Below are 10,075 nucleotides of genomic sequence, written 5' to 3'. Positions count from 1 at the left end.
CCACTGCACTCCAGCGTGGGTGACAGAGCGAGACCCTGTTTCCAGAAAAAAAAGGAAAAAGAATAAAAAGATAACCATCCAGTATATTAAAGTGAGTTTACTATGCCTATTAGGCATAGATATAAACTATTTATTAGCACAGAATATATTAAACTCCATTCTCCCTAACACCAAATGCCTATATCTTTCCTTCATAAAGCAATCCTATATTTTATCAAGTATTACAATAGTTTTCAAACTATACTCAAAGAATCTTGAGGAGTCAGACTCAAGGCTAGAAACCTATGTGTGGTCTTTCAGGCTCAACTACAGGCAATCACAAAGACTGCCTGGCAGGCCTCATATGGAGAAAGCTGCGGTCCCCAAATCAGATTTGGTGCAGAGCCAATGCGTGACAGTCTCCACCTGTCCCCTCCAGAGACTGGGAAAGAGCAGATCTGATCCATCTGACTCTTTCCCAGTCTCTGGAGGGAGTTACAGTGAAAGGCTCTGCCCACCCCACCTCCACCGGCCCTGCCCACACACAGTTTGCATGCCCAGCCTGGACCCCTCCTTTCAAAGCTTCCCTATATGTGTACGAACAGGGTGGGGCACAGTGGGTGGGAAAGGAGGGTCTTGGTTGCGACACTGTTCAGGTGCCTCTCTTTCCCCAGAACCTCACATTCATAAAATGACAGGAGCCTTTGTTTGGGGCTCCCTCAGCAGTGAGACAAACACCCTCCCAAATATGTGCTGGTCCATCTGACTCTTTCCCAGTGCCATGACAAGGGGAAAAATGGAACACTGGGGAAGCTGGCATCCTCTTTCTGGCCTCATGATAAAATCATTGAAGTAAGTGAATAACAGCTTAATTGTTACTTTCAGATTGATTCCTGTACTAATTGACTGCCACAACACCTGGCAGCTCTCTAACAGGCCCAAGAGTTCAGCGGAGGAGCCTTAAGAATGTCATGAGGGAAGACAAAGAGGCTGGACCACAATAGCCTTCCCACTCCCACCAAACAAACATGCAGGTTTCTGCCAGAGTAGCTCTGCTTTCGTTTCATACGTTGAGGTTATGAGAAAGATTTCAACCAGAATAGCGTTGTTCAAGGCTTACCATAGTTTCTGGCACATAGTAAATACATGTTTTGATGATTTTTGCAAATTTGGAAAACACTATACTAGTAGTTCTGACTTCTAGATACTAAATAATAGTGTCATTTTGTAAAGTAAAGAATATAGCATAAATAGGTAGGTTGTTATTCACCGTAGATTCCTCACTCTCAAAACAGGGTGGGCTCAACCATCACCATGCAGGGGGATCTTGATAAGGAAGTCTTAAAGAACATGTGGAAGCCACAGCCTGTCTTTACCAAAATCATCTACTCAGAGAGAGACAAGAGAGGCAATCATGTCCTATACGGAGCCACTGATGAATCGAGACACGAATTCTCACTATCATCATGGTTGTCATGAAACCCTACTAATATGCAAGTGAACCAATATTATAAACACACATTACATGTTGTCAAGGTTAATCTTTTTTAAAAATGTCTGAAAGTACAATCCTCATTTTACAGATTAAGAAACTGAGAAATGCCAGATACAGGTGATGGGGAGGAAGGCGGCAAACCACACTGCCATGTGTGTACCTATGCAACAATCTTGCATGTTCTTCACATGTACCCCAAAACCTAAAATGCAGTAAAAAAATTATTTAAAAAAAAAACAATTATTGCAAAAACAAACAAACAAACAAAAAAAAAAACAAAACCTTATCAGCAGGCAAAAAAATAAAAAGAAACAAATGTGGAGGAATTGCATATTTCCAAGGTCACACAGAAGATGAATTCCAACAACATTTTAACCAATTTGATTACAAAGCTCATGTTTTTAACCCCCACTCAGTAATACCTCCTCCATCAATGTTTCTGTTTGTGTAGAGTGAAATAATATTTGTTCTATTTCTTACCTTTGTACTAGATACCTTAAAAACAAAACAATTATTTTGCCAAATACATATGTCACTCTTTTTATGGTTGAGTAATATTCCATGTTGTGCATATAAATATGTGTGTGTGTGTGTGTACTTTCCTTTGGACAGATACCCAGTAGTGGGACTGCTGGATTAAATGAGATCTGCTTTTAGTTCTTTGCGTAATCATCAAGCTGTTTTCCATGGAGGTGGTGCTAATTTACACTCCCACCAGCAGCATTCTGTTTTAACCACATCCACACCAATGTCTATTATTTTCTTACTTTTTGATAATGGCCATTCTGGCTGGGATAAGGTGGTGTCTCATTATTGTTTTAATTTGCATTTCCCTGATGATTAGTGACCTTAAGCATTTTCTCATGTTTGTTGGCCATCTTCTTTTGAGAAATGTACGTTCACTTCCTTTGCCTACTTTTTAATGGGATTGTTTGTTTGTTTGTTTGTTTTCTTGCTGATTTATTTGAGCTCCTTGTAGATTCTGGATATTGGGCCTTTGTCAAACGCATAATTAGGAAATATTTTCTCACATTCTGTAGGTTGTCTGTTTACTCTGTCTTTTGCTGTGAAGATGCTCATTAGTTTAATTCAGTACCATTTGTCAATTTTTAGTTTTATTTGCTTTTAGGGTCTTAGTCATAAATTCTTTGTGTAGGCCAATGTCTAGAAGAGTTTTTTCTAGGCTTTCTTCTAGGAATTTTCAGGTCTTGATGTAAGTCTCTGATCCATGTTTAATTGATTTTTGTATACGGTGAGATATAGGGACCCAGTTTCATTCTCCTACATGCAGCTACCCAGTTTTTCCAACACCATTTATTCTGAGCTTTATTTTCTGTTCCATTGGTCTATGTATCTACATTTATACCAGTACTATGCTATTTTGGTTACTATAGCCTTGTATTAGTATTAGGTTGGTGCAAAAATAATTGAGGTTTTTGCCATTTCATTTGCGCTAACCTAACAGTATAATTTTAAGTCAATGTAATGTCTCCAGATTCGCTCTTTTTGCTCAGGATTGTTTTGGCCATTAGGGATCTTTTTTGGTTCAATACGAGCTTTACGATTGTTTTTTCTTCTAATTCTGTGAAAAATGATGTTGGTATTTTTATAGGAATTGCATTGAATCTATAAATTGCTTTGGGCAGTTATAGTCATTTTCATGATATTGATTCTCCCAATCCATGAACATGGGATATATTTCCATTTGTTTGTGTCATCTGTGATTTCTTCCAGCAATGTTTTGTAATTCTCCTTGTAGAGATCTCTCACCTCCTTGGTTAAGTACATTCCTAGGTATTTTATTTTTTGTGGCTATTGTAAAAGGGATTGAGGTGTTGATTTCATTCTCAGCTTGGTCATTTTTGGTGTATAGCAGTGCTGCTGATTTGTGTGCATTGATGTTGTAACCTGAGATTTTACCGAATTCATTTGTCAAATCTAGGAGTCCTTTGGAGGAATCTTTAGGGTTTTCTAGGTATACAATCATATCATTAGCAAACAAAGGTAATTCGACTTGCTGTTTTCCAATTTGGATACCCTTTATTTATTTATTTTGCCTGATTGCCCAGCTTAAGACTTCCAGTGCTATATTGAACAGGTGTGGTAAAAGAGGACATCCTTGACTTGTTCCAATTCTTAGAGGGAATGTTCTCAAGCTTTCCCCATTTAGTAGATGTTGGCCACGGGTTTGTCATAGATGGCTTTTTATTATTTGTGGTATGTTCCTTCTGTGCCTCATTTGTTGAGGGTTTTCATTATACAGAGATGCTGGATTTTACTGAATGCTTTTCCAGTGTATACTGAGATGATCACATGGTTTTGGGTTTTTATTCTGTTTATGTGATGTATCACATTTATTGATTTACATATGTTAAACCATCCCTGTATCCCTAGGACGAAACTCACTTGATCATGGTGAATTATCCTTTTGATGGGCTGTTGGATTTCTTTTGCTACTATTTTGTTGAAGATTTTTGTATCTATGTTCATCAGGGATATTGGTCTGTAATTTTCTTTTTTTATTTTTTTTCCTGGTTTCAGAGGGATACCGGCTTTATAGAATGAGTTATAGAGTATTCCTTCTTTCTCAATCTTTTGGAATAGTTTCAATAGGATTAGTACCAATTCTTATTTGAATGTCTGGTAGAATTCCACTGATAATCCATCTGGCCCTGGGATTTTATTGTTGTTGTTTGACAATTTTTTTATTATAGATCAACAGCAGTGCTATACACCAGAATTTTTTTATTACAGTCTCACTGCTTGTTATTGATCTATTCAAGATTTCTATTTTGTCTTGATTCAAGCTAGGAGGGCTTTATGTTTCTAGGAATTTATCCATTTCCTCTAGATTTTCTAGTTTGTGTGCACAGAAGTGTTCACAGTAGTCTCAAATTATCTTTTTTATTTCTGTGGTTTGGTTGTAATGTCTCCATTTTCATTTCTAATTGAGCTTATTTGAATCTTCTCTCTTCCTTTCTTGGTTAATCTGGCTAACAGTCTGTTGATTTGGTTTGTCTTTTCAGAGAGCCAATATTTTGTTTCATTGATCTTTTGTATAGTTTTTTGTTTGTTTTAATTTCATTTAGTTCTAATCTGATGTTTGTTATTTCTTTCTTCTGCTAGCTTTGGGCTTCATTTGTTCTTGTTTCTCTAGCTCCTTGAGTTGTAATGTTAGGTTGTCAATTTGCAATATTTCTGACTTTTTGATACAGGCATTTAGTACTATAAACTTTCCTCTCAGCACTGCTTTTGCTGTATCTGAGATTTTGATAACTGGTGTCATTATTACTCATTTTGAATAATTTTTCGATTTCCATCTTGATTTCATTGATAACCCAAAGATCATTCAGGAACAGATTGTTGAATTTCCATGTATTAATATAGTTTCGAGGGTCCTTTTGGAGTTGATTTCTAGTTTTATTTCACCATGGTCTAAGAAGATATTTAATATTATTTCAGGTTTTTTTTAATTCATTGAGACTTGTTTTGTGACTTATCACATGGTCCATCCTGGAGAATGTTCCATGTGCGGATGAAAAAAAATATTCTTCAGTTCCTGGGTAGAATGTTCTATAAATAGCTATTGGGTCCATTTGCTCTAGAGTATAGTTTAAGCCAAGTGTTTCTTTGTTGACTTTCTGCCTCAGTGATCTGTCAAGTACTTTCAGTGGAGTGCTGAAGTCCCCCACTATTATTGTGTTGCTGTTTATCTCTTTCCGTAGGTCTAGTAGTAATTGTTTTATGAATCTGAGAGCTCCAGAGTTAGGGGAAAATATTTAGGACTATAATATCTTCTTATTGGATTAATCTGTTTATTATTATGTAATCACCACCTTTGCCTTTTTTAAACTGTTGTTGCTTTAAAGTCTGTTTTATCTGATATAAGAATAGCTGCTTCTGCTCACTTTTGGAAACTACCAACAAAGGAATATTCCCAAACAGACAAAGCAAATTAGCCATCATTTGCTCAGATACACACACACACACACACACACACACACACACACACACCCCCTAAGAATCTAAGAAAATTTTCAACTTATCACAGGCCTAATTTATAATCTCTTTTTAGCCTTTCCATCTAACAGTCTTCCCTCCTAGAGTGAAAAATTAAGATGAATACAAATGTCATCAGCAAACAGTAGAGAGATTTGATATGAATTTTTCCTTAATTCCTGAGATTGCTTTCAATTGAGCTATCTCCCCTCTTCCCTGTCCTGTAATCAAAAAGCAAGTCTTCTAGTTGTGACAATAAAACACACAGGTGTTAAACTGATCCATGTGGGATTTCAACACTTTACGGTTTTTCTTTACCTATGTTTTGATTAATTCACAGCTAACATTAAAATCCCATAATGTGCTACACATGACTTCACCCCTTCTGCTTCTATCAGCAGCCCCATAACCTTCAAGCCTCCATTCCCATGCCCAGCTGCTAGATGCAAGGCATATGTCTTAGACGGAAATGTAAACCTCAAACAGCAAAAGACCTCAGAATTAACCCAGTGTCCAGACTTTTCTCACTTGAGTTAATCTGAATCCATAAACAATTAAGCCAACAAGGTATATTTCTTTGTTTTCATGAACATTCTGCCTATTGCAAGTAAGTGCTGCATCATAGTTAACCACTTCCCAGAAAATAAATTTCTACCCCAATTTCTTTGTGACTTTCAGAGCCAGTTAAAAGAACCCTAAGTAGTTGATAATCCAGTCGCCGAATTGTCACTGCAAGTGATCTAAATGGCAAGTTTGCAATCTACAAGGACAGGTGTCATGCAGTCTCCACATTTAACCAAAATACAGACACGCCGTGCCAGTCAGGGGCATGGCTGACTCACTGGGTGGAGGATGCAGATGACTCACTTGTGAAATCCAAAATACCACCAATGCAAATGACTCTATCTAGTGATGTTTTTCCAATCCTCCAACTCAGTTATAACAACTCAGGGTATTGCCGATTTCCTGTGTGGCTCTTTCTTCCTGCCTGAAAACAGTAAAAATAACCAAGTCACTTCTAGACAGAATGACCTAGGTCTTTATGTTACTCCAAAACCTTTTCTCTTTCCTAGGGAAAGAACTATTTTAAAAGGCAGGTGCTACTGTAGCTCTTAGGGCTATAAAAGATGTTGTCTCTCATGACCTTTACATAAGCATATGACTACCTAAAGAGTTTAATCAGAAAAAAAAGAAAAAACCCTCAATGGGCAATTTGCCTTCTTACATTTTAAAACAATTCAAAACAATATTTTTGAATCCTAAAGTTTCTATACAAACCAGGCAGGCTCTCTAGGGTCCTTTATTTTAAAAGGGAACACAGTGATCTGGGGTTCATGTGGACAAGAAGTTCTAGTTAAGTTGTCTTGCCTACGTTCTGAATAAACCTGTTCTTCTGACTTAACTTTGCCAACATGAACACAGGCATATGGAGCTCGTTCCTTGTAGGGAGCCAGCCCTACATCACCTGTTGGTACCCTGAGTTCGGTGGCAACAAAGGAATGAGAGAAAGACAGATTAAGAGAAAAAGTGGGACCAGGGAACCATCACTTCATCACTCTGGAGGTGATAGTGAAGGCCCTGAGCTCTGATCATCTCCATTATTTATTGATTACAATCACTTTGATCTATAGGGTAGGGGTGGAGTGACGGGGGACTGAATCAGTGAGCCAGAATTGGTGTGTCATCCTAAGGATCGATAACAGTGGCAGTTTGGGAGTTTCATAAAACAAGAACATATGGTTGTCTTTAACTTATTATCTACGTGCAGCTGATGGAACACAGGCCTTACAAGGAGCCTACAAGTCTGGCTATGTCATAGTGCTACGAAGGGGTTTTATGTCCTTGAGCACAATGTTTATGGTAACAGAGCCTAGGTCACCCTGCACTGGAACATGAGGCATCGAGAGCCTTCCTTCTTAGAGGCCTCCTGCGGCCTTCAGCAGTTTGTTGTTCCTTGTTTATATGTTACTCACAACCAATTTATGTAGGCATCTGTAAGTCCTTTCTCCTCTGCTATTTTTCCCAACAGTTCTTGATGCTTTATTGGCAGGCTACCATGTTTTCTTCCTTAGAGAAAGTCAGGGCAGGGATGGGTGTCCTCAACCTTCATCCTCTAAGAAAAGTGTAAGAGTGAGGCAGTTCAGTCACAGGAGCGTAATTAATGTCATTAAACCACTGTTGGGAAAATGATGATGCCTTGAATTTAGAGGTCACCTCCATGTAGGGATTACAAAGGAAAAATCCTCACCATCACATTATTTTACTCATCCTGACAGTACCTCCTGTGAGACAGGCAGACAATCTGCTTGCTCTATGCGGCCTCTCTGGGAAAGCACATACTTTTCATTTATGATGCTCAGATGCTTCTCCTGGAGGACCTGTCTTCCTCCTCCCTCCCTGGGATGTACGCACGTCCAGTTTTATGGCCACATGACCTGTGTAGTTACACAGGGTTCCACACTTACAAGGGCCCCATGCTTGGTTTCATTCTCTGATGTCACTCCCTTGAAACTCTTAATAAGTTTTGAACAAGGGGCCATGCATTTTTATTTTACACTGGACCCTAAAAACCATGTAACCAACCAGCCCTAGACACAGATTTATTGAGCTGAATGTGGAATGTGAATGAGGAAGCATTATACCAAGCAGACTGTACATTGTAGTCTCTGCAGGAATTGTGTACCCCAGGGGTGTGGTAGTCATTAGAGCTGTTCACCCAGTATTTCGGGTTCTCCTTCCAGACACAGATAAGGTTGAACTAAAACTTGTTTTATTCCATGAAATGAAGAAGAAATGATCATGTCACCACTGAGCAAGTTTAAAAGCCAGCGCTCCATTTGCCACATTCTCTTTCTTCTGCCTTGACAGTCAAAAGACAGGACCCCCAGACAACCTGTAATCAAAATGTTCGTGAGCAAGAAATCAACCCTGGTGATTTTAAATCACTGAGATTGTAGGGCTCTTTTGTCCCTTAACTTAGCCCATCTTGATGGATACACAGGGTCATACACTCAGATTCCCAGAGCATTCTTTGAGATACTTAGACACTCATGCAGGGAGCTGTGAAGAATCAGCAAAGTCAATGGCAATGTCAACCCTGGGAAAGAGGAAGAAGGCTTCTACACAAAGATATGAGGGTGTTAGAAGAAGACTAGTAACTATTGTGCAACTTACTTGGTCTAATTATTCACCACCAAACCACAGAAAAGATAGCATTAGCAGGGTCCATTTGCAATGGTCTCAACAGCAAATGAGTCTGTATCAGAGAAAAAACATTGCTGAAATTTGCATGTCCCCCCATTCCTGCCATTGTATTTCTCAAATACTCAGTAAGTTGCTTCTTTTTACAGATGAAAAAGGTGGGACAAGATAAAAATGACCCTAAAGGCCCCAAGAAACATTATCACTTCTCTTGAGGTTGGCTACTGACATTCAGCAGACATGCAATATTTTAATAAAATGTTTGCTAAGCTTGGGAGACGCAACAGCTTAAAATGTAAATTCAACCTATCTTAAAATCATCTCTCTCATAAGCAAGAAATCAAGGTCAATGCGAATTTACAGTAGCCCCTGAAATGGCTCTGTAAAGAAGGGTCTCATCCTGCCTGCAAGTTGGAACAGCTGCCGTGTTCTTTTATTCATGACCAAATGTTTCCAGAATGATTAAACTGGCATTGTAAATGTGCAGTCTATATCAGCTGAGTGACAAGGATTAAGTGAGATTCAGATTAAAATGCTAAGTGAGTTTGTACCAAGATCAAGCCAGATATATAGTTAACACTAAGAAAATACATGCTGAAGAAGAAGTGTAAAACAACCACCTAGAGGAAACCTCAGAATAACAAATTGTACCACAGGATGTCTTGAATGGCAAGTAAGTCAGTAGGGGCTGAATTACATTTTTGAAAGCACAATGGCTGGGCAATATTTTTGAAAAAAAAAAAAAAAAGCCAAACAAACAACTTGGCCATCATATATATTCAGAATAGGTTTTGTTCAAAAAGAAGGTTGCAATTATAATGTCCATTTTACTGATACAATAAATGTTGGTAGACAAATTTCACAACAAAATATAAGTTGGAAACCAAAAATTTCCTTAAGAACTACTAGATTTATGATGGAAAAAATTGGAAAATGCTTTGAGTCATGTAGAGCATTTCTCACCACCTCCCAAAAATATACACAATTGAAAGCCAAAATCAATGAAAATTTTTTATTTATGAAACAACTGTTTAGACAAACAGTTACATTTGTTGCAACAAGTAGAATTTTTTTAAACACCATTAGAAAAGAAAACTGAGCCAGGCACAATAGCTCATTCCTGTAATCCCAGCACTTTCTGAGGCCAAGGCAGGCAGATAACCTGAGATCAGGTGTTTGAGACCAGCCTGGCCAACATGGTAAAACCCCATCTCTACTAAAAACACAAAATTTAGCTGGGCATGGTGGCGGGTGCCTGTAATCCCAGCTATTTCGGAGGCTGAGGCAGGAGAATCACTTGAACCTGGGAGGTGGAAGTTGCAGTGAGCCAAGATCGCACCACTACACTCCAGCATGGGTGACACAGCGAGACACCCTCTCAAAAATAAATAAATAAATAAA

This window comes from Cebus imitator, unplaced genomic scaffold, assembly GCF_001604975.1.
Source record: "Cebus imitator isolate Cc_AM_T3 unplaced genomic scaffold, Cebus_imitator-1.0 Scaffold335, whole genome shotgun sequence".
NCBI lineage: Eukaryota > Metazoa > Chordata > Mammalia > Primates > Cebidae > Cebus > Cebus imitator.
The sequence above is the reverse complement of the archived record's forward strand: the minus strand, read 5'-3'. Positions refer to the sequence as shown.